This window comes from Hoplias malabaricus, chromosome 4 (assembly GCF_029633855.1).
Source record: "Hoplias malabaricus isolate fHopMal1 chromosome 4, fHopMal1.hap1, whole genome shotgun sequence".
Classification (NCBI taxonomy): domain Eukaryota; kingdom Metazoa; phylum Chordata; class Actinopteri; order Characiformes; family Erythrinidae; genus Hoplias; species Hoplias malabaricus.
This window is the reverse complement of record NC_089803.1, coordinates 52,382,282-52,409,098: the sequence shown is the minus strand read 5'-3', so window position 1 is coordinate 52,409,098 and position 26,817 is coordinate 52,382,282. Positions and strand designations below refer to the sequence as shown.

At 38.9% G+C, this 26,817-nt stretch overlaps 2 pseudogenes; both read left to right on the top strand.

Annotated features, from left to right (window-relative positions):
- LOC136694731 (scavenger receptor cysteine-rich type 1 protein M130-like) overlaps positions 1 to 7,546 on the top strand; it is a 41,212-nt pseudogene extending 33,666 nt beyond the window's left edge.
- A 2,069-nt stretch (positions 7,547 to 9,615) lies between these two features.
- Positions 9,616 to 26,817, top strand: part of LOC136695042 (scavenger receptor cysteine-rich type 1 protein M130-like) — a 36,516-nt pseudogene continuing 19,314 nt past the window's right edge.

Genomic DNA, 26,817 nt, shown 5'->3' with positions numbered 1-26,817 from the left:
TGACTAAACTACAAGTCAGCCACAGATTAATAATGCTTTAATATTGCACAAAATGAGAAAGGTTTTGGTAAAGAATTTGGGGGAAATCATTTAAAAATGACATAAACCGTACAGATCCTACAGAAACTGTGTTGCAGCAGCTGCAAACTTTTAATGCAAATTGTTACCTGGACACACACCTCAGACAATAACTAAGTTTAGCTAAGGTTAGGTGGTTCTAGATTTAGTTCTACAATTACTCTGTTGATTTACATGTTCATTAGCCCATTTCACTCTGCACTGCTGTGTCTGATCCACTCGTACCACTACAGCACAGGCTAACATCTCACAACCTTACAGTGTCACTGTATTTTGAGAATTGTACACCATGTGCATGTGGTCTTTGTTTTAACTCGGTCCACAACTTAAACAGACTGATTCGTTCTGGAATAATATAACTGTATCAGCCTTTAACAGTTCAGCTTAAAAACTTTCTGTCATTTATATATATATATATATATATATATATATATATATATGTGTGTGTGTGTGTGTGTGTGTTTGTGTTTGCAGGTAACTCAGTCCACAGCTCCATCAGACTGGTTGGTTCTGGAGGAGACTGTGCAGGAAGGCTGGAGGTTTTTCACAGTGGATCATGGGGGACAGTTTGTGGTGACTTATGGGATATTGAGGATGCGCAGGTGGTGTGCAGACAGCTGCAGTGTGGAGTGGCCCTCAGTGCCCCGGTACCAGCCCGGTTTGGACCTGGAACTGGACCCATATGGCTGAATGAGGTGCAGTGTGAGGGGAATGAGACGTCCCTGCGGAACTGCAGATATCAGCTGTGTGAAGAGGATGAATGTGGACACGAGGAGGACGTAGGGGTTATTTGCTCAGGTAAAGTTTCCTGAACTCTGCAAATGTAGAATATTTCATTCCTTAGTATTTGACATTCAATACATTCGCTGTAAAGCCTGAAGTTGCCATTCTTAACCAACCAATATTGGTTAATTAATAGTCAATGAATACTATAGACATGTAATAATTATTATATAACTTTCACTAACAATCAGACACATTTAAAAAATCTCAATGTTATTAACCTTAACAGACTATAAAGAGATCAGACTCACTGAGGGCTGTGAGGGGAATCTGGAAGTGTACTACAATGGAACCTGGGGGAATGTGTGTGTAAATGGGATGGATGAAGAAACAGTGAGTTTGATCTGTCAGGAGCTGAACTGTGGAAGAACTGGCAGTGAGTCCTGGGGCAGAGCAAGAGTGGGATCAGCTCCTAACTGGGTGGATAATCTGAAATGTAGGAAACAAGACTCCACTGTGTGGCACTGTCCATCTTCCCCCTGGGGACAGAACAAATGTGTTAACAGCAATGAGGTGGCTCACATCACCTGCTCAGGTAGTCTGTTCTTTCTACAGTTTGTGGTGCTTATGTTCACTGACAACATCAGGAATATTTCACAGTGAATGGTGTATAATTTTGGTGTATAATTTACAAACTGATGTCTGAGAAATATTTAATGTATTTTCTTATTACAGATGCTCAAAATACACAAAGTATTCAAGGTGGATCTCCAGACCTAACTCGGCGCTCAGGTAAGATCAGTTCAAACACATAAATGACTTTTTGTTTACAGAAGTGCACTGTCACTGTGCTTTTTAAAGCTTGATTAAGAATTCAGTCACTGTATAACTGTCTGTGCTCTGTCTTGTCAAATACTTCTAGAAAAAAAATATGTAAGAGGCAGTAAGTATTTATATAAACCATGGTCTAAAATAGCATCACTTTCCTTTACTTTCAGTCTATGAAAGCCAGACAGGACTCTTATGTAAACTGTTGAAGAGTTTGATAATGACACTATAGAGTAATCAGTTAGAATTATTTATTTGATTAATTGAATTATAATTGATATAATTGACTCTGGAGGTTTTGATTAATTTCATTATAATTGATACTGTGAAGGGTTCTTGGCCCCAGAAAAGAATTTGATCAGAAAGTATGAATTCCATGCAAAACCAGCACACACACAAATAAATAACCAAGACATGGTTTTATTAACACAGCTAGTTAGTCCTTTCTGAGTGGTAGCCTGTTCAGCAGAATTTCTGAAGATTTCTCTTATGAGAGAAATTAAACCCTATTCATCTTTGTTAGGCTTGAGGGTTGGATTGACGGAGGCGGACGCACTCGCTAAAACACAGCAAACTTTAATAACGAAATATAACAAAACAAAGAAGCTTTAACAGAAGGAAAACAAACAGGGAGCCAAGCAGGCTAAACTAGACACGGGGAAACTGCAGAGACAGACAGACTAAATAACACTAGACAAAGTAAGCAAAACGAGACTGGGAACTGGAATCTAAGGAGAACGAGAATGAAACAGAACGACATGACCTGACTAGGAACACGACGAAACAGAGGTGAAATGTTCGACAAGAGGACGTGAGACAAGGGGGCTTAAATACAACAACAAACAAGAAACACCTTAAATGGATAACGAGGGTAAAGAACAAGGAGGCGGAACAAAGGCGGGACTAGAACAACAAAACAAAGCCATGTGCTGAGAAAACAGACCAGACAGGACGAGGGCATGACAACCTTGTGTTACAAGGGAAGCACAAAATGATACAATAAATAAATAAATCCAAAAACTAGTCTAAATTATTTAAATATGTTTTCTTAAGCAGCCAGTGTACTTTATCTGTAAAACTGACTCTGAGCTCATGTGTTCTGTGTGTGAATAGAGCACCTGCCTCTCAGACTGAGGGGAGGAGAGGGAAGCTGCTCTGGGAGACTGGAGATGTATCATAACTCTCAGTGGGGGACAGTCTGTGATGATCTGTGGGACATGAGGGACGCTCAGGTGGTCTGCAGACAGCTGGGCTGTGGTCCGGCACTGAGGGCTGATGGGAGTGCTGTCTTTGGAGCTGGTAAAGGGACTATCTGGCTGAACAGAGTGAAGTGTAGAGGGAATGAGATTCACCTGAGGGACTGTCCTCATTCCCTGAAGAACCACACTGACTGCTCCCACAGACAGGACGCTGGAGTCACCTGTGAAGGTCAGAGGAGGCGACTGGAAATTCTGAATCCATCAAAACAGTTTAATATATCTCAGTGTTTCTAATTCACATGACTGTGTTTATATTGCAAAGTAGAATTGACAGGTAACATTTAAACTTTAGCAACTATATGATTTTGATCTCTATATTTACAGATATAACTGTGCCTTCTACCACTGCAGTCACAACAACATTCACCAACAGAACAGGTACTGTTTTCACCCATTAGGATTTTAATATGAATGAGTCTTGAATATGTGATGCAGTGTTTTATGAAGTTTTTTATTATTGTTGTTATTTTCAGCAAGTCAGACAGAGAACTGGACAGTCTATATTTTATCAGATGTTCCGTCCATCTATCCAGTGTCTCTTCTGGTGCTGGGAGTCATACTCTTCCTGTCCTTAGTGCTTCTGTTTGTGCTGTTTTATCAGAACAGAGTGCTCAGGAAAGGTAGTAATCATCTCCAGTCCCTTTACATTCTCTAAACAAGATTAGTCTTGTAACCCGTCATCTGTCTTCTCTTCTGATGAACTGCCTCCATGTTTCTCTGTCTCACAGTGCTCTCTAAGAGGAGACATAAGACTCAGACTGAGGCAGTGTATGAGGAGATTGACCACAGACACATCACTAAAAGAAATGACTTAACCCAAAATGGTGAGTGATATACAGAGTTTTTCTAACTGTACAGATGTAACACTAATGTCATTCCCAACATTCTAAGTGTATGGGGGCACCAGCCTCAGCCCTTATCTGAGAGTTTTGTGATTTTTTTGTTTGTTTGTTTGTGTGTAGAAGTGATGTGTGGACTAAATGGTGTAAGGAGGGTTTTTTGTCTTTGTTTTATTCTTAATTTTTTCTCTCCACGTCTCCAAGAAGATTGTTTTAACTAATGTATCTTCCCGACCAGTAACTATTTAAAGAATATTTGTGGGTGTGTTTTTTTTTCTCATCACATCTCTATTGACTAAAGTAATATTAATTGTGGGTGCTTTAGATTGGGAGCATGTTTCATAACTGTACTTCTCTCCTCTAAAAGAAAACCTCCTCTCTGAAGCACAACATTCAGGATACGAGGATGTGGATGAGAAGCTTCTCTCAGGTAAAAGGACCAGGTTCAAATTCCCTTTGCAGTCTATATTCAGGAAGAAATAGTGATATTAAACTGAGTTTTCATAAGTCATTATACATTTACCAGAGTTTTTGCCATCGATTCTGTGTGATTTGTGTAGAGAATTGACTCAGGACTGTCTCATTTTTTCAGAAACGTCAGCAACTGATAAAAAAACAGAATATTATGATGATGCTGTCACCAGTGGTCCGACAGGTGTGTTACAGTATTAAATAATAACATGTGTTTTGTCACTTTTACATTAAACCACAAGGTAAAGACATAATTTCACTGTTTATAAATTCAGTTTGTGTTTATTTGATTTTGGTGAAACAGAAGAGAACTATGATGATGTCACCACTGTTGGACTCATCTCTTACAGTGCAGCAGGTGTGTTTGTGTTTTGTTTTTTAGTTTTAAAAGAAAAGCAAGTATGAAAAGTGATCATTGAAAAACAAAGTAACAAGGAGCTAAAATATTGTAATTGTAGAACTACAAAATGCATTCACATTAGGGTGCCGATTACATTAATGGGAAAAATTAGGATACAGCTTCTATGTGCTTTTACCCCCTAAAAGTTTTCCATCTGACCTCAGTGTAATACCCAAAAAATTTAGATGAGTTATTTTAACATTTACTGGTTGCACAAAAGGGCCGCACGGTGGCGCAGCAGGTAGTGTCGCAGTCACACAGCTCCAGGGACCTGGAGGTTGTGGGTTCGATTAGATTCCCACTCTGGGTGACTGTCTGTGAGGAGTTGGTGTGTTCTCCCCGTGTCCATGTGGGTTTCCCTGGTAAGAAAGACTGTCTCTCATGCTTGCTGTCTGAACCTGATGCTCTCAGAAACCGTGACTGGGTTGCCATCAAGTACTATGTGAAGAACAGAATAGTGGCACTCAAAAGAAACCACAGTATCACAGTACCATGTGCATGACAGTGACTATTATTGAGGTAACTTTACACTGTTTAGTGTTACTTAAAAACTGTTACCTTAATCTGTTCTAGCTCACTTTGTTAAAATTTGACAGTTGTTGTGCAATGAGTAAACACTGTTGGATTTGCACAATTTTTGGTGTACACATACTGCATATATAGAAGAACAAATCTGGGCCATGAGACCTAAGATAGTCCATAAGTGATTTTTGATTAGCACCCTAAAACACATGGCAAACATCACTTTTAAAAGCAATTCTGCTTTTATTCACCTTTAATATATCCCAGCAGACACACTGGGCTGTGCAAATATGAAGTGCAACAATTAGAATAAAGTTAATTGTATAAAAAGAATGAGTATTTACATTTTAGTTATAATTTTTCAGATTTTACATTACATTACTAAAATGATTAAATTGGTATCAGTTAGCACAGTAACTTTGTCACCTTTAACTTATTGTCAAATGTATTACCAGAGATCTACCTCAAGGGTTCTGACCTTAGCCAGCGAGCTAACCGCAGCTAACATTTGTTTATTACATCTGCCAATTCCCACACTGGTGGGGACTCACCTGAAATATCTCTGTGCTGATTCACTCCTCTTCAAAAACATTGTCTATATTTACTATCCAACACTGCTTGCTTAAGCTTGTTTACTGAGGTGAATGACTGACAGGGTTTCCAAATCTAGTGTCAGGAGTTCGGCAACAATTAAAAGATCTTCGACGATTGTTTTTAAATCTTTCATTATAGATCTTATGTGTAGCATTACTATATTCTACAACTTTAAAAATAGCCACTATTGTTCTTTAAATGTGTGTGTGTGTTTTGGTGAAGAGGACCTAAGGGAGATGACATATGATGACATCATCAGTGCTGATCTGAACTCTGGAGGAGCAGGTAGGACTTGTAATGGAACAACACTGTAATCTCCAACATGAACACAGTCCCTGATGATACTGAGACTGATTTAATGACATTTATCTCTACATTTGGACAGATGATGTGACAGAGAGCTATGACGACGCTGTTCCCATGGCACCACACTCCAACATTGAGACAAGTAATGTTTCCTTCATGTTCATAAATAATTTTAAACTGAAGATTTAACACAGTTAAAATGTTTCTTATGGTTATCATTGAACTCTGTTGATGCAGTGGACACAGCAGAGAGCTATGATGAGGTGATCATTGATGGACAGGATGTAGGAGAGGAAAAAGGTGAATGTCTGATCTCATTTATGAAGTGTATTGTATTGTACATAACAATTTGCCACATATTTACTTACACACTGTAAATGCACTAAGAAGTAAACACTTAAATAAGTCTTTAGTAGAGTTGTGTTTATTTGTATTTGTTTATTTGATGTATTTACACATCAAAAAGCTTTATATAAATATGTGTAATAAACAAAATTAACAGGAAATATTTAGTGAGACTTTAAAGTCAACGTAAAAAATCAGTTCCTTTCCTTCTGTATCATGGTGTAATTCTGAGGTAAACGCTGTAAAAAAAGTGTTTTTGAGTTGTTGCAGTGGAAGGAGAAACTACATTATTAGTGATTAATTAAAATTATTTTTAAATATAAAATTAATTGTGTCTGATTTGACCAGGAATATAGAATAGCTAGGTTTAAAATTCGATTTCAGAATTTAATGAACATCTTGAGCTGAGCTGCAGGCTGCAGGACTAAACAGAGCCTACAGTGTGCTGTATCACTGGAATAAATTGTTCAATAAAATGATGAGTTATTGGTGATAAATGTGTTGATTTTACAGACTACGAGGATGTGGAAGAGGAGCCTCAGACAGAAATGAATCATGTGACTGAGAGACCACACCCATTGACTTTCCTCAGAACATTACAGTCAAACCTCTTCAGACACAAGAAATAACCATTTTAAAAATATATTTTTTAGATAATTTTGTGCTCTCCTCTCTCCGTGTGCTGACCAGCACTGGACACTAGATAACTGTGAATCTATTTATCTGGCTTTGGGTCTCAGGAAGTATGTGTTACAAAGGATTTATGGATGACACTGAGCTTTAGTTTACGTTACTGTCTCTGTCAGAACAGAATTAGACAAATTCATAATTTCATAGCTTCATAATTTAATGTCCTTTCATTTCATTTCTAAATCCTGACCTATTCTTACTCAACAATATCTTTATATAAATGCATCAAAGACTGTTTGGCATCATTGCTCTTGTTTTATTATAAAAATATTACCATTAAACTTTATGGATTTGTGTTTGTTCATGTGTGTGTTTAGATGTTTATTCACATCCAGGCTTTTATTTCCATCATTTATGAGCGGGTTCTGTGATTTTAAAATAAGTAAATTTAAATTTATTCTAAAATGCTTCCATAGCGCTCCTTCAGCCGTAAACACTCCTGCTCATTAGTGCCCCAGGTGCTCGCTCCCCTGCCCAAGACCAGAGTAATCTTGGCACATTGTCTATATTTGTCTTAGTCTGAGTCAGGGGCGCCAATAGAAATCTTGGGCCCCATGAAAGATTTTGACTGACTCTGAACACTTATACTGACCTTTAAATCTTGATAACAGGGGGGGCACAGGTGAGAGAAGAAAAAAAAAAAAAAATATATATATATATATATATATATATATTATATATATATATAATATGTATATATATATATATATATATATATATATATATATATATATATATTTGTTGTAAGTTGAAGTCATTTAAAAATGTTAATATTTTTCATGGTTAATATATCTCAGTATAATGTCACGATAGTTACATTATAGCCTTACTGTATTATATGAGCATGAACACAATCATTTTAGCAGACCTCAGTGTTACCCATTATGATTAAGTACATGTTTGTTACCATAAAAATAAATGACACCAATATTTAAGCTAATGGCATTGTTCTGTTCTCTCATCTGTTTTCTGTTGGAGGTGGGGCACAAAGCTATGAACTGATTTTGAACTATTACCAATGCATTAATATTGGCACTTTTTTGCACACAGAACAGACTGCGATGTGTAAATACGTGTTGCTTGAGGCTGACAGGTGTTATTCAGATTGAAAGGTACCATTCTGAAGAAGATAAAAGATGTCTTATTTTACTCTGCCACTACAGATATGTGTTCAAGCTCAAATATGACCCCATACACGAGCTTGATCATATATTAAATAACTGCTGACTGGACTCTGCCGAAAAAATGTTTGAGACCAGATATGTACCTCAGACACAGTCTAGAACTTGTGAGCGATAAATAAATTATTGCTAATTGAGTTCACATGCAACACAAAATATTTAAAAAGCCAATTTAAAGTTCATTTAAAAAAGTATGTTGAGTGTATGTTCACCCCAGTGTCTGTCAAATTCATTTTGCTCAGAACATATAATATAAGAAATGTTGCTTTTGATCAGAATAATGGTTTTAAAACCACTGGCATGTCGTGTTACACAAGGCTGAGTGCCATCAAATCTTCACAGAAATGTTTCAGCATTTAGTGTAAAATCTTCCTGCAGGAAGTGTGTGTACAAGCTCCACACTGCCAAATAAAAACCTTAACACTAAAAGAAGTGTAGGATAAGCACGTGTCCACAAAATTATGGCCACATTTTGTATCGTGTTCCTCATTATTAATCCTCTGCTGCCACCTTGTGAAGAAAAATGTACTGCACTGATCAAACACTTTCTGTAAGAGCTGAATTGGGATAATGTTTTAGGAGTAAACAGTTAAAGGGTTGTGATTAAAAAAGATAAATGATTAGAGATTAAAGGTAATTTTTATGAATTTCAGGTATTTTGGATTGATTATGATTTTTTCCACAAGTTTTATTTATTATAAACTTTAATATTGAAATGTGCTTTCTTTCAAGGTTCAAACAATAATTTTTTTAAATGAGTTTTTTCAAACGTTTTCTAATTCATGAATACTGTTTACCTGTTTTCTAACTCGGATCACTTATATGAGTTGTTTGTGTGTGTGTGTGTGTGTGTGTATGTGTGTGCGTGTGTGCGCGTGTGTGTGTGTGCGTGTGTGTGTGTGTGTGCTTATCAGTGAGTAAATCAGTTGTGTGCAGGTGCAGCATTAAAGCTTTTCTCCACTGGAGTGATTCCTCTCTTTGAAGACAGTCTCCTACTTGTTGATTACTTTCTTACCAAACTGCTCTGAGCGTCTCTACACACACACACACACACACACCTCTAGAGATGGAGTCCTGTTCATCAGTGTCGAACACTTTTGATAAATATGGAGAAAGAAGAAAATACCTCCTCTGATTTGTCACTGACCGTGTTTGATGATTTCCTCTTCTCTTTCTAATAAGGTCATAGCGAGTGTGATTGGCGGCTGTGAGGAGTACTCTCTCTCTCTCTCTCTCTCTCTCTCTCTCTCTCTCTCTCTCTCTCTCCTTTTACCTCTCTCTCCTTCTCTCTCTCTCTGAGTTTCTTCAGTCTCTGGGGGAGAGGAGGTGAAGTTTGTTCTGTTGCTGAGTTGAGTGGACTGTGTGCAGGTCAGAGGGAGATGGACCGCTGTGTGACTCTCATTCTGCTGCTCTCCACATTCACACCCACCACAACTGGTGAGTACACATCATTAAATATTAGAAAAGGCATTTTTAAAACTTTTGTTACTAGATTATTATTTTGTAGGATCCAAGAAATTACTGTAATTTCTTATAGTGTCATGTTACATCTGACTTTGTCCCTGCAATGGGCATCCTTAAAAAAAGAAAACCCAGCTAACAACAGACATATTTTGTACATCATTAAAACATTCTTTGAAGTTGTCAGATATTTTGTGGTGTCTCAGAAAACATCCAGTGGACGGCTTTCCTTACAAAGTCATGTTATAACCAATGCATGACCACATTTGTGTTGCTGTGTATCCACTGAATGTAATTTCTGCAAAATCCTTTTTATTAACTGCAATTTAATTTGTACAAGGGCAACATAGTGAAGCAACAGATAGTGCTACTGTCACACAGCTCCAGGGTTCTAACTTGTGGGTTCAAACCCCAGCTTGGGTCACTGTCTGTGAGGAGTTTGATGTGTTCTCTTCATTTCTGCATGGGTTTCCTCTGGGTTCTACAGTTTTCTCACACTGCCCCAGAACCCATGTTTGTAAACGGGACACTTGCATTTACAACCGCTGGCAAAATTGGAATTGGAAAAAATGGAATCACTCTACATGTTTTTATGAACTAAATAAGCATGCTTTTAAAATGTTAAATATAAAAAAATGAATGACTAAAATACATGTTTTATAAATCTAACGGGTAACCGCCTGCTAATTACTGAGATATTTTACACTATTTTGCCTATATGTATTGAGGAATTATATGTACATAGCTGAAACTCTGCTAGTGCCTGTAATTAAAGTAGCAGACCGTGTCCTTTTCTGTATGTGCACTGCACATAAATAAAAAAAACGACAGTAAAAGTATCTTGCATAAACAATCATACATTTAATTAAATTTTGTAATGAATAATTATGCTTAGAAGTACAATGGATTCTGAATGGAGTTGCGTGCCTTATTTGTAATGTGTTGGTAAGATACCCAGTAATAACCACATATATCTAGTATCATTCCCTTTACTTACTTACTTTATATTACAGCTTATTTACTCTGTATTACCAAGAAATTAGCGGGCTGTAATATAAAGTGTTAATGCAAGAATAAGCTAAATGGTCATGTACATGATATTGATCTTGTCTCACCTACAGCACCATGCTTGGTCATGTAAAGATGCTGTCTTAGCCTAAATGGACTGCTTTAACCTCCCACAAAATCCCTGACCACCTTCTGCTTCCTCTCACATCTTCATCACTAATATTTTAACTTCCCATGGCTATAACTCATCATCTGTATCATTTAGGGTGACCAGACGTCCTCTTTTACCCGGCCATGTCCTCTTTTTTAGACTTAAAAAAATGTCCAGGCGGAATTTCACAAACATCCGGGATTTTGTTTTTCTAGAGCTTACATAGAATTTCGAGAAGCCTTTCGTTCACAAACTAGTCCCGTCCTCCCCTACTCTGTTTGGTTCGCTTGAGTGAGAAGGGGGCGTGGTGAAGTAGCCTAAAATCTTCAGATTGCACAGTCTTACTGTAGAGCTACCATTATTGGTCGATAACCTTCTCTGTAAGCATTTAATTGACGTGTCAGCCTGCATGTCAAGTGTCCTCTTTTTCACCATCTCAGATCTGGTCACTCTACTATAATTTCACTTCTACTTCTGTGTTGTTATTGGTTGTGTTCTCTGGTGTCAACCAGAGGAGGATGGGTTCCTCCTTGAGTCTTTGTTGCTTCCAATGTTTCTTCCTCATGCTGTGTGGGAGCTTTTCCTTGCCACTGTTGACCCCGTTGCTTGCTCATAGGAGGCTTGGACCTGAATCTCTGTAAAGCTGCTTTTGTGATGTCTTTCTGTTGTGAAATGTGATTGATTGATTGAATCCACGCGTAAGATAAATGGCTATACATGTTTTTGATAAACTAAATATGCATGCTTTTAAAAAATTAAATACAAAAAAAAAAAAAGAATGAGTAGAATACATATTTTATAGAACTTGTGTTAATGCAAGTGTAAGGTAAATGATTATTCCATGTTTTATAAAATAAATAAGTATGCTTTAAAACATAAAATACAAACCGGATTCCAAAAAAGTTGGGACACTAAACAAATTGTGAATAAAAACTGAATGCAATGATGTGGAGATGGCAAATATCAACATTTTATTCGTAATAGAACATAGATGACAGATCAAAAGTTTAATTTGAGTAAATGTAACATTTTAAAGGAAAAATATGTTGATTCAAAATTTCACAGTGTCAACAAATCCCAAAAAAGTTGGGACAAGTAGCAATAAGTGGCAGCTGGAACAGCTGGAAGACCAATTAACACTAATTAGGTCAATTGACAACATGACTGGGTATAAAAAGAGCTTCTCAGAGTGTCAGAGTCTCTGGGCTTAGGAATACTTCCAGAAAGCATTGTCAGTGAACACAATCCACCGTGCCATCCGCCATTGCCAGCTGAAACTCTACAGTGCAAAGAGGAAGCCATTTCTAAGCAAGCTCCACAAGCTCAGACGTTTGCACTGGGCCAGGGGTCTTTTAAAATGGAGTGTGGCAAAATGGAAGACTGTTCTGTGGTCAGATGAGTCACAATTTGAAGTTCTTTATGGAACACTGGGACGCCATGTCATCCGGACCAGAGAGGACAAGGATAACCCAAGTTGTTATCAACACTCCGTTCAGAAGCCTGCATCACTGATGGTATGGGGTTGCATGAGTGCTTGTGGCATGGGCAGCTTGCACGTCTGGAAAGGCACCATTAATGCAGAGAACTATGTTCAGGTTCTAGAACAACATATGCTCCCATCTAGACGTCATCTCTTTCAGGGAAGACCCTGAATTTTTCAACAAGATAATGCCACACCACATTCTGTAGCAATCACAACATCATGGCTACGTAGGAGAAGGATCCGGGGACTGAAATGGCAGCCTGCAGTTCAGATCTTTCACCTACAGAGAACATTTGGCGCATCATAAAGAGGAAGGTGCGACAAAGAAGGCCCAAGACGATTGAACAGTTAGAGGCCTGTATTAGACATGAATGGGAGAGCATTCCTATTTCTAAACTTGAGAAACTGGTCTCCTCTGTCCCCAGACGTCTGTTGAGTGTTGTAAGAAGAAGGGGGGATGCCACACAGTGGTAAAAAATGGCCTTGTCCCAACTTTTTGGGGATTTGTTGACGCCATGAAATTTTGAAACAACATATTTTTCCCTTAAAATGATACATTCTCTCAGTTCAAACTTTTGATCTGTGATTTGTGTTCTATTCTGAATAAAATATTAGATGTTGGCACCTCCACATCATTGCATTCAGTTTTTATTCACAATTTGTTTAGTGTCCCAACTTTTTTGGAATCCGGTTTGTACAAAAATATTTGAATGACAAAAATACACATTTTATAAAATTACGTATCAATTCAAGGGTAAGATAAATGGTTGTACATGCTTTTTTTATAAATATGCATGCTTTTAAAAATGTAAACTATAACAATACTTGAATGTATAAACTACACATACAAAACTAAATTATTCATGCATGTCTAATATAAATGATTATACATGAATGACTAAATATACTTGATATGGATTCTTTAAAATCAATGAATGACAAAATTCAATGACAAATGACAAAATGAGTCAATTTGTAAGTAAGCAATAATCAAAATTAATTTTTTGTTTTCAGAAAAATCCTCAGAAGTGATTTTTACCTAGAAGAGGCATTTTCACTTACTAATATTGCAATGCGCATGCACAAATGGGAACTGTTAGTTCAGCCATATTTCACAGAGACAACTTAAGGTGGTGCTACTACACCATCTGTTGTTAGTTGAGTTTCCACTACCATAAACTGGTTCGAGGACCAGAAAACACAGTTCCCAACTGGAAACAATGAACAGTAGGTTCTTCAGCACAAACTGTGGCTGAATCATAGGAAATAAGACAGGAACATGCTCTTTGTGTGTGTTTCTGAGGCTGTGTTTGGCGCGGCACCATGCACGCTGACCAGAGCCTCGACTTGGTGTTGGTTAGTTCACAAGCTCAGCCGGACGGCTTGGAACTCGGCAACATTTACACACGTATTATATCACACAGAGAGGAGGACTGCTGAATTTGTCTTTTTCGACATGAGTGTGTGTCTTTGTGGTGGGGAGACATTTTGTGGTGTTCTTAAAACAACAAAATGTTCTTTGTCTTCTTTTTTTTCTTTGGTGGCAGATTATGGAGTGGATTTTGTGTCAAAAGTTCTACAAAAACAAAAATAAATTTGCAAGCAAAATTCCTTCAATTAAGAGCAGAAATATGTTTTGAATGCAAAAATGTTTCAAAAGTATATTGTTAAAAGATACTTGGTTATCTTATTACTCACAAGCCTTCTAAGACCCTTCCACATTCTTTCAAATTCTTTCAAAACTGAGGCAAAAAATGAAGCAGAAACAAAGAGAGATTCCAAGAAGCAAAAGAAAAAAAAACAATGAAAGCAAAGACTGGCAAAATGCAAACAAAAATCAGTATCAAATAACTGCAAAGAGTAATAAGATAACCAAGTATCTTTTAGCAATATACTTTTGATATATCTGTTTTGCATTCACAATATATACTTATCTATTTCTGCTCTTAATTCTATGAATTTCGCTTGCAGACATATTTTTGCTTTTGTAGAACATTTGACACAAAATTCATTCTAGAAAAACTTCTGTGACAATGGCTATATTGCTAATGGCAGTCCGCCAAAACTAGGCTTGTCTAATTTCTCTTTTTTCATCTGTCAGTCTTTCTTCAGTATTTCACAGGCTGCCATGGCAAGCTTTTCACCCCTTTTGACAGACACATCCACACACGATCCTGAAAAATTGATATTCCACACTCTGTTCTTTCTTTTTACTTTGATCAATCGACTTGTCTCAGTCCTCTCAGGACTCACTGTTTTTACATGCTCAGAGAAATCTGTCGAAAAGTGACTCTCAGTGCTATTTTGTATTTCTTCTCAGTGAATTCACCACAGATTAATATTGTTTTGTCTTTGGTAAATTAGTTCCAAGTGAAGAGACTTTCCAATTCTCAGTAAATGTGGGTGCCTGTTCTTCTCCTCTGCATTACAAACTGCATTAAAAAATGGGGGGTTTTAAAGGCAGGATTAGTGGGACTTCCCCCTCCACTCTGTCGGCTGAAAACCTATCCTTAAATTACATTCCTACCAGCATTTTCTTATTTTTCTGATTTTGAATGTGATTCTTTTTCTGCCTTATTTATAAGAAAATCTCTCTCTCTCTCTCTCTCTCTCTCTCTCTCTCTCTCTCTCTCTCTCTCTCTCTCTCTCTCTCTCTCTCTCTCTCTCTCCTGTATAGATATGGTTAGGGTGGTGAATGGAAGCAGTCGCTGTGCTGGGAGAGTGGAGGTTTTGTTCAGAGGACAGTGGGGAACAGTGTGTGATAATAACTGGGATATGAGTGATGCTGCAGTGGTGTGTAGAGAGCTGAACTGTGGGAAGGCTATGGATGCACTGAGTGATGCTGACTTTGGAGCAGGATCAGGTACCATTTGGTTGTCTGATGTGGACTGCAAAGGATCAGAACCCTCAGTGAGGGCCTGCAGAACTGCACGCTTTGTACATCAGAGCTGTGATCATAATAAAGATGCTGGCGTCATTTGTTCAGGTAAACTTCACTACAGTTCTTTGAGAAATCTCTCAATACATAATCTGACTGAATTAAAAATATCAAAACAAACAAACAAAACAAGAAAGTACATAACAAAGTTAAGGTTTGTTTCAGATGCTGCATTCCATTTTACCACTGTAACATTGGATTTTAAATGACTGGGTGTGAGAGGGGCATAACAGACACATATATTTTCTCACACTTGTTCCCAGTTTACTGTAATGAGCTTCTTACAAAACCCTCTTTGTGTCATTTCACTGTGGAGCATTTTCTGTGAAGTAACTACAACTGTAAGCATTCTTCTTTGTGGCATTTCTCAAGAGTACTGTTTACATATATAACAGTACTCTTGAGAAATCCCACAAAGAAAAATGCTTACAATTGTAGTTGTGTGTGTGTGTGTATTTATTTATTTGTCAAATTAATTTCTTCTGTGCTTTTGAAACAGTATTTTTGGACATGTTTGCCTTTGAAAATGTTGACACATTTTTGCTTTAGACCACTCTTTCATGCCCAAGTTTTTTTTTTCCATACATGATGCTGTTTCATGTCTCTAAGTTTATTATGTTGTTAATCAGCCCATTGAATATTTTTTGAGATAATTGTCCAATTACATTTAGTCCCTTGAAAATGAGGCAGCTACATATTAAAAAGCTGTAATTCCTAAACATTTCCTCCAATTAGAATGCGAGTACCCTCAAATTAAAGCTAAGGGTCAGCAAATTAAGTCCATATTGATTATATAACTATATCTTGAATATGTTTTGGTAAACAGCTATGTATAATGTCTCTAAAAAGAGGCTGTTGTTAATGACACAATCTTGTGAAATTCAGATACACTAGATATGATCATGTGCCCACCATATAATTATACATTCTGCTCAGCAAATTGTAGATGGTGCTCTAGTAATAAAATATGGTGCTAGTTATTTTTCTTTCTTATACCTCTTCCTGTAATTACAAAATTTATCATGAAATACAGAATGTTCTGAAATCTTTTCATAGGCTTATATCAGTGTGTCACTGGCCCTGTTTTGTCTGTTGTCTGTGCTTTTGCACATGGCTCTGTTTGTTATGTCAGTGTCTCATTTGAAATCCTGCCCCCTTTTTATCAGTCTCAGGTGTCCTTGTGTGTATATAAGTCCCTTTGTCTCTGTGTATGTTTGTCAGACATTTGTTTCCTCTGTTGTCATGTTGCTCATTCCAGTCTGTCTGTCGCTTGATCCCGTTCCTTGTTTTGTCCTGTCTGGTCCTTGCTTCAGTTTGCTCTCTCCTCGTTTCATTCTCTCTAGTCTGTCTGCCTCGTCTGTTCCTTGAGTCGCTTCTCTTCCCTTTGTTTGTCAGTCTGCTCCTTCCTTGTGCTTCTCTCATTGTCTGTCAGTACGATTTAGTCTGTTTAGCTCTCCAGGTTCAGGTTTAGTCTGTTTAGCTCCATTTGTCTATGTCTCTTATCTTCCTGTGTGTTGCCTTTCTGTTAAAATCTCTTTTTTTGTTATCTTTTGTTTAAATAAAAGTTCACTGTGTTTTAGCAAGTGCGTCCCCCTCCGTCAGTCCGCCACACGATCTTGACACAGTGATTATTGTAACTGCTTTAATTTCTGTAAATAAATATGTATTCTTTCTTTAAAAAGACAACAAAATATGTAATGACATTAGGCATGCTCAAAATTTTGGAAACTGTATATGTATTTGGTAATGTCTATTGTTACATGCTAATATTTCAGGAGTCAGAGTCGTTGGTGGTTCTCTCTGCTCTGGGAGAGTGGAGGTGCTTCATGGAGAGACCTGGTCCACAGTGTGTGATGCTGGATTTGATCAGCAGGATGCAGAGGTTGTGTGTAGAGAGCTGGGCTGTGGGCGTCCTGTGGAGGTGCTGGGAGCAGCTGCTTTTGGCAGAGGGGAGGACCAGGTGTGGTCAGAGGAGCTTCAGTGCAGAGGAAATGAATCTCAGATTTCCTTCTGTCAAACATCATCATCAGTCAAACACAACTGTTCACATGACAATGATGTGGGCCTGGTGTGTGCTGGTAAGAGTGGTATCTCTGTCAATTAAACTTACATTCTCTGTGTTCTATATTATTTCAAATATCAATTTCCAGTTAAAAACATGTATCTCCATTCTTGTGGCTTTTTAGTTCACAACACTTGAACACATCAGCTGTCCTCCATGATGAATGGATCAATAGGAATACTCAAAGTATTTGAAATAAAATCTTTTTACATTGGCTTCTGTCTGTAAAGGGCAGCATAATGGCGCAGCAGGTAGGGTTGCAGTCACACAGCTCCAGGGTTGTGGATTCCAATCCTGCTCCAGGTGACTGTGAGGAGTTTGGTGTGTTCATCCCTGTGTCCGCATGGGTTTCCTCTGGCTGCACCAGTTTCCTCCTACAGTCACACTTTGGTAGGTGGATTGGTGACTCAAAAGTGTGCATAGGTGTGAGTGAATGTGTGAGGGTGTGTCACTCTGTGGGGGACTGGTGCCCCCTCCAGGATGAGTTTCTGCTTTGCTTCCAATGATTCTGGGTTGACTCTGGACCCACGGCGACCCTTAACTGGATAAGCGGTTTTAAACAATGAATGAATGAAATGTTTATTATATATTCCATCCAGCCATTATCTGCTGCTTATTTAGGTCCAGATCACTGGTGCAGCAGCTCAATAAAAAAGGCCCAGAGCCTCCTCTTCTAGCTCCATGAGGGGATGCAGAAGTATTCCCAGGCCAGTTGAGACATATAATTACTCCTGAGTTTTCTGGGTTTTCCCCAAGGTCCCCCATACCCATTGGACATGCCCAGAATACTTCAACAAGGAGGCGTCCAGGAGGCATTTGGACCAGATGCCAGAACCACCTCAACACAACATGTGCGCATGCAGACTCCGTGCATGCAGCCTGTTACAGTATCTCCTGTTCGTGTTTTTCATTTTTCTTTTTAACTCTTATTTATCTTTCTAATATTTTATTAATTTTACAACTTAGAGAGGCAGCTTAGTGAGGCTGTTCCCTCTTGAAACATGCTAGTACAGAGTGTCTTGGTCTGTTTTTCGTTTTGAAAGTGCTTCTTTCACTCTCCTGGTCTGCTGCTGTGCTGAAGCATGGATCCTATGTTTACACTTTGTTTACATCATTGGCGACCAGGACAACTCACATCCCCAAAGAGCTTTAGAGACGGATGCAGAGGAGTAACAAAACAGCGCACGGGGAAAGCGAGGGTGAGACGACGGAGGCTTATGGAGAAGAGTGGATATAAGCCGCGTCTCCCCTTTCTCATCATGGGCAAACGCTGGCTAATAAAATGGACGAGCTAACTGCATTAACTAGGAGTCAGAGGGAGTACCAGGAGTGTTGTTTACTGTGCTTTTTGGAGACATGGCTACACCAGGACATTCCATAGATGGCTTCAGACTGTTCGTGCCGACCGGGACTGCACCAAGAGTGGCAAGCGCAAAGGAGGAGGGCTTGCTGTGCTAGTTAATAATCACTGGTGTAACCCTGGTCACGTTAACATCAAGGAATGTGTCTGTTGCCCGGACATTGAGCTGTTGGCTGTTGGACTCAGGCCATATTATTTACTGCGAGAGTTCTCCCATGTTATTATCGTGGCTGTTTACGTCTTCCCTTCTGCCAACCCATGTAGGCGTGTGACGTCATTCACTCAACAGTAGCCTTCATTGCCATATCAGGTTACTTCAACCACGTCACTATGGCCAAGACACTACCAAACTTCACTCAGTATGTGGACTGTCCCACCAGACAGGACAGAAGACTGGACTTGCTATATGCTAATGTTAAAGATGCATACAGCTGCTCCCCCCTCCCTCCTCTGGGTAGGTCAGACCATGACTTGGTGCACCTCAAGCCCTTGTATGTATCGCTGGTAATGAGTCAGCCTTTAACCACACAAACAGTGAGGAGTTGGTCGGAGGAGACTTATGAGACACTGCAGGACTGCTTTGAAGCTACAGACTGGCCGGCACTCTGTGAGTCGCGCGGAGAAGACATTGATGGGCTCACAGAGTGCATTACACTCTACATCAACTTCTTTGTGGACTACACTGTCCCAACCAGAACTGTGAAGTGATATCCAAACAAGCCACGGGTAACAAAAGACATTAAAGCTCTCCTTAACAAAAAGAAGAGGGCCTTCAGAGCTGGAGACAGGGAGGAGGTGAGAATGATTCAGAGGGAACTGCATACAACCATCAGGGAGGCTAAGAACAAATATAGGAGGAAGCTGGAGTGGAAACTCCAGCAAAACAACATGAGAGAGGTCTGGAATGGAATGAGGACCATCACTGCGTTCAGGTCCAGCAACAACAGAGGAGTAGAGGGCAGTGTGGACAGGGCTAATGAGCTAAATCTGTTCTTTAACAGATTTGATAATGCAGGCTCTGACCTCCCCCATTCTGACTCCTCTGCTGCCAGTCCTCAGCAGCTCACTCCACTCCCCCTCCCTCATTCCCCCTCCCTCCCCCTCCTGAAAGCCCACCTCACACCTCCACCCTTAACACTTAACAGACTTAACAAACTGATCTGTAAGGCTGGTGATGTTGTGGGTGTGGAGCTGGAGCTACAGGCCATTATGAACAATGGCTCTCACCCACTCTACGACACTGATGAAACACAGGAGCATATTCAGTGGAAGACTCATTCCACCGAAATGCACTACAGAGCACCACAGAAGGTCTTACCTACCTTTGGCCATCAAACTCTATAATTCCTCCCTCCAAGTGTGAAAACCATGGTTCTTCCATGCAATAATACCACATTATACTTTTCATATGTACAATAACAATAATAAATAACTGTGATTAATTTTTCTTAATGTGTGCAACATTTCAGAGGTACAATAATCTATACAATATATTTTATATATATTAACATAGCCAGTGCCACTTTACTCGTTTGTTATTTTTATTTCTCTTTTTAAAATTATTATTAGCGTGTTTATTCTTTACATAAACAGCTGCAACTGTAACAACAGCAATTTCCCTCTGGGATCAATAAAGTATTCCTGAATCTGAATCGGCTCCTCTTGATATAGACACTGTGCGACACTCTGGGTCTCTCCCAGATGTCCAACCTCTTCACCCTACCTCTAATGGGAGTCTAGACACCCTGCAGAGAAAACAGCTGCTCAACTTTCTCCTTACCAAAATGGATTGATACAAAGTCTGCATTACTGCAGATGCCACACCAATCTGCCTGTCAATCTCCTGCTCTATCTTTCTCCCACTCATGACCAGGACCCCAGAGGACCTCATTAGATGGGGTGGAGGGTGTTGTGTGCTTGCGTGATCTATGTTGTCAGGGGCAATAGCCTCTGGTAGTGTCTTCCACGGAAGCTGGTCCCAGGTGATAAAGCAAACAAGGAGTGATCCAAGATCCCAAGGAGAAAAAAAAACAAGGATACAGTTTCAATCCGTGTATCATTCGTTTTTTTCATATTTGACTGAGGACCCAAAACAAGAAAATGAAAAATAAACTTATGTTATTTTGTTATTCATTTATGAATTCAACACCAAACACAAATAATGGGTTGTATTTTATAAACGAATGGTTATTTTTTTTTTCATACTCCAAATCCATATAATGTAAAAACTAGCAATATTATTTTTTTTCTTTGAAATCAAAACATAAATTAGCAAATAATAAGAAACAGAAAACGGTCCGTCTTTTTTATTTTTTTCAATCCGAAGTTTAACACCGCCGTCAAGGCAACTCAAGGCACATATATACAAAGCCCTCACTTTAATTTTTTTATGCTTGTAAATTTATTGTTTTCAGAGCTGTTAGTTAGCAAGATGGCTGTAGTACAAATAGTGCTTCACATCCAAATACAGCTATAGATTTTTTATTACAGAGAACACAACATCTGCTTCAGAACAGAAAGAGAAATATTTGAGCACAGTCTCTGTTGCTACATCACTAAATGTATGCAATAAAAAAAAAACCGAATGATTATTTTTTCATTTCAAATGTATTTTTTCAAATGTATTTAATGAAGCAAAATGCACACTGCTTATTTCATATATTTATATATATTGTGCCAATATTTATAAAAACATGTATTATATGAAGATAAAATAAAATAAATACAAACCGGATTCCAAAAAAGTTGGAACACTAAACAAATTGTGAATAAAAACTGAATGCAATGATGTGGAGATGCCAACATCTAATATTTTATTCAGAATAGAACACAAATCACAGATCAAATGTTTAAACTGAGAGAATGTATCATTGTAAGGAAAAAGTGTTGTTTCAAAATTTCATGGCGTCAACAAATCCCAAAAAAGTTGTGACAAGGCCATTTTTTACCACTGTGTGGCATCCCCCCTTCTTCTTACAACACTCAACAGACGTCTGGGAACAGAGGAGACCAGTTTCTCAAGTTTAGAAATAGGAATGCTCTCCCATTCATGTCTAATACAGGCCTCTAACTGTTCAATCGTCTTGGACCTTCTTTGTCGCACCTTCCTCTTTATGATGCGCCAAATGTTCTCTACAGGTGAAAGATCTGGACTGCAGGCTGCCATTTCAGTACCCGGATCCTTCTCCTACGTAGCCATGATGTTGTGATTGCTGCAGAATGTGATCTGGCATTATCTTGTTGAAAAATGCAGGGTCTTCCCTGAAAGAAATGACGTCTAGATGGAAGCATATGTTGTTCTAGAACCTGAACATAGTTCTCTGCATTAATGGTGCCTTTCCAGACATGCAAGCTGCCCATGCCACAAGCACTCATGCAACCCCATACCATCAGTGATGCAGGCTTCTGAACGGAGCGTTGATAACAACTTGGGTTATCCTTGTCCTCTCTGGTCCGGATGACATGGCGTCCCAGTGTTCCATAAAGAACTTCAAATCGTGACTCATCTGACCACAGAACAGTCTTCCATTTTGTCCCACTCGATTTTAAAAGACCCCTGGCCCAATACAAACGTCTGAGCTTGTGGAGCTTGCTTAGAAATGGCTTCCTCTTTGCACTGTAGAGTTTCAGCTGGCAACAGCTGATGGCACGGTGGATTGTGTTCACTGACAATGCTTTCTGGAAGTATTCCTGAGCCAATTCTGTTATTTCCTTGACAGTGGCATTCCAGTTTGAGGTGCAGTGACGTTTAAGGGCCCGGAGATCACAAGCATCCAGTAGAGTTTTACGGCCTTGACCCTTACACACAGCAACTGTTCCAGATTCTCTGAATCTTTTGATGATGTTATGCACGGTTGATGATGATAACTTAAAAGTCTTTGCTATTTTACGCTGGGTAACACCATTCTGGTATCGCTGCACTATCTTTCTGCGCAACAATGGTGGAATTGGTGATCCTCTTACCATCTTGGCTTCAGAGAGACACTGACACTCTGAGAAGCTCTTTTTATACCCAATCATGTTGTCAATTGACCTAATTAGTGTTAATTGGTCTTCCAGCTGTTCGTTATATGCTCAATTTCCTTTTTTCCAGCCACTTATTGCTACTTGTCCCAACTTTTTTGGGATTTGTTGACACTGTGAAATTTTGAATCAACATATATATCCTTTAAAATGTTACATTTACTCAGATTAAACTTTTGATCTGTCGTCTATGTTCTATTACGAATAAAATATTGACATTTGCCATCTCCACATCATTGCATTCAGTTTTTATTCACAATATTGTTTAGTGTCTCAACATTTTTGTAATCCGGTTTGTATATAAATAAACTTAGGTTGCATAACAATGTGAAATAGCCACAGATGCTGTAAAAGATCCCCTCTTGTCATATAATTGCTTTAGAGTATGGTCCTAAGGCCATCTTGCTAATTAACCACTCTAAAACAGTATACTTGCAAACATAAAAACATCAAAGTGAGTGCTTTGTATATATGTGCTTTGAGTTGCCTTGATGACGGTGTTAAATTTCAGTTTGAGAAAAATAAAAAGACGGACTGTTTTTCTGTTTCATATTCTTTGCAAATTTATGTTTTGATTTCAAAGAGGGGAAAAAGAAATATTGGTAGTTTTTACTTTATAAATTTGGAGTATGAAAAGAAAATCATATATCTATCTGCTTTTCATTTTTTAATATCTGTTTTTAAAATGAAAATAAAATGCCCAAAAAGTACACTGACCCCTATGGACCTTTTTTTTTTTTCACTTTAGTGTAAAATCAAATGTATAAAACACAAACAGTTATTTGTTTTTTGATATCGGATTCATAAACAAATAACCATGTTTTTTCATTTTCTGGTTTTGGGTTCTTTCACTCTTTCACTTTCACTCACGGTGCCCAGTCAGGCTTAGCCCAAAGGGGAAACAAAGGTCTACCTTCCTATGGCTCACCACCTGTGAGAGAGATAGCATTCAGGGTCCAGTGCAATATGCATCAGGTACCAGCCAAGCGTAGGGACAATGGGACTCTAGTCATCCGTTACTGAAATTTGCTCTAGGAACATGGACTGTTTAATATATACTTTCTCTTTTTTCTGTATTTGCTATGCACTTATATATATATATATATATATATATATATATATATATATATATATCTGTCTCTTCTTACTGTTGTTCAGGCAGTGTGAGGATGGTGAATGGAAGCAGTCACTGTGCTGGGAGAGTGGAGGTTCTTCACAGAGGACAGTGGGGAACAGTGTGTGGTGATGACTGGGATATGATTGATGCTGCAGTGGTGTGTAGAGAGCTGAACTGTGGGGAGGCTGTAGATGCACTGAGTGATGCTCACTTTGGAGCAGGAGCAGGTTTAATCTGGATGAATAATGTGGACTGTAATGGATCAGAGTCTACACTGAGGAACTGTAAATCACAAGGATGGGGTAAACATAACTGTGGTCATGATAAAGATGCTGGAATTACATGCTCAGGTAAATTCATTTTTGTGTTTAAGACACTGTTTTTCTAAGTTTGATTTTCATCAAAGAATAACACATTTATTACAGATTAAAAAATCAAAAGAAGTCAGTTTGCAGGCGTTTTATTTTTTATTTTTTCTCCATAGAGATACATGTTCTCATGGTCTAATTGCTAGTTACATATATTTCTGCATAACAGATCAATGTATGTCAACAACATTATTTCAGAGGTTCGGCTGGTTGGAGCTTCTCACTGCTCTGGGAGAGTGGAGGTGCTTCATGGAGAGACCTGGTCCACAGTGTGTGATGCTGGATTTGATCAGCAGGATGCAGAGGTTGTGTGTAGAGAGCTGGGCTGTGGGCATCCTGTGGAGGTGCTGGGAGCAGCTGCTTTTGACAGAGGGGAGGACCAGGTGTGGTCAGAGGAGCTTCAGTGTAAGGGACATGAATCTCAGATTTACTTCTGTCCAAAATCATCTTCACTCAAACACAGCTGCTCCCATGACAATGATGTGGGACTGGTGTGTGCTCGTAACAACTGATTTCACATATGAAACACATTTTTCTGTGTCGCAGTCGCTGTGCTGGGAGAGTGGAGGTTCTTCACAGAGGACAGTGGGGAACAGTGTGTGATGATGACTGGGATATGAGAGATGCTGCAGTGGCGTGTAGAGAGCTGAGCTGTGGAGAGGCTGTAAATGCTCTAAGTAATGCTCAGTTTGGGGCAGGATCAGGACCAATCTGGATGAATTATGTCAACTGTAGAGGATCAGAGTCTACACTGAAGAGCTGTAGATCAAAAGGGTGGAGAAAACAACTGTGATCATAGTTCTGATGCTGGTGTAATCTGCTCAGGTAAGCTGCTAATTTATTGATCACCTTTACTTAATATTATTGACTGTCTGTTCTTCATTCATTTTAATTCATTTTACCACAAAATGTTTGATATAAAAATGTTAAATATGTTTTGTCTTAACTTTTATGATATTATTTCAGGAGTGCGGCTGGTTGGAGGTTCTCACTGCTCTGGGAGAGTGGAGGTGTTTCAGGGAGAGACCTGGTCCACAGTGTGTGATGTTGGATTTGATCAGCAGGATGCAGAGGTTGTGTGTAGAGAGCTGGGCTGTGGGCGTCCTGTGGAGGTGCTGGGAGCAGCTGCTTTTGGCCGAGGGGAGGACCAGGTGTGGTCAGAGGAGCTTCAGTGTAGAGGAAATGAATCTCAGATTTACTTCTGTCCAACATCATCTTCACTCAAACAAAACTGCTCCCATGATAATGATGTGGGTCTGGTGTGTTCTGGTAAGAGCTGTATCTTTCATAGTTAATTTTTTTAACTGCAATGATATTCATTCATTCACTCATTCATCATCTGTAATCACTTATGTAGTTCAGGGTCGCAGTGGGTCCTACTCGGAATCACCGGGTGCAAGGCAGGAACACACCTTGGAGGGGGCGGCAGTCATTAATGTATACCACAATATGCAACATTTGTTGTGTTGTCTCGTTAAATATATTCATGAGCATGTTAGTCTGTGGAAAGTAAATATATATATGATGTTGCTTATCTGTAGCATCTTACAAACATCTGCCATTATTTGGGACATGAAGAGGAAGCCCTGGTTTGTGAAGATGTGTTTCAGAATGTTGAATTTCCTTAACAGTAAACCAGCTTTCTTACAGTAGCTCAAGAGATGACTCAGGTTTTGTGCAGAGGACTTCCCTGTGATAGCGTGTAGCGTAGTCTACAAATAACTGCTTATGCCTTTGTGACTTCTTGGACTTGGTTCTGAGATGGTGACAATATTTTTCTTTCTCTTTCTTTCTCTCTCTCTCTCTCTCTCTCTCTCTCTCTCTCTCTCTCGCTCTCTCTCTCTTTCTGACTGTTCTACAGAGAGTGTGAGGTTGGTGAATGGAAGCAGTCGCTGTGCTGGGAGAGTGGAGGTTCTTCAAGAGGACAGTGGGGAACAGTGTGCAGTAATAACTGGGATATGAGAGACGCTGCAGTAGTGTGTAGAGAGCTGAGGTGTGGGCAGGCCGTAGATGCACTGAGTGATGCTCATTTTGGAGCAGGATCAGGAACAATCTGGATGGATAATGTTGACTGTAGAGGATCTGAGTCTACACTGAGAAACTGTACATCAAAATGGTGGGGAAAACACAACTGTGATCATAGTTCTGATGCTGGTGTCATCTGCTCAGGTAAAATAAACAAAAAATTAGAAAATGTATTGACCTGTCATATTATTCAGACATTCGTATTTAATCAGGTTTATTTTCATTATTAATTTTTGATTATATGTGAGTCTTCCAAAACATTACAGTGCATGTGGTATTATTATTACCTTTAGTTATCTGATATATATATTGTGACCATTTTTCTCTGGTTTCCCTTTTTTAATAGAGAGCCTTTGTCACCTGTCATGTCTGTTTTCCCCGCCATGTGCTCTCTCAGAACATGGCTCTGTTTGTTATTGTCATTGTCTCCGCCTAGGTCCCGCCTTCTTTCCGCCTCCTTTTCAGTGTACTCGTCAGTGTTGTTTGTAATCCTGCCCCTTCATTATTAGTCTCAGGTGTCCTTGTGTGTATTTAAGTCCCCTTCTCTCACTTCCTCTTTTTGGACATTTCACCTTTGTAGTGTTT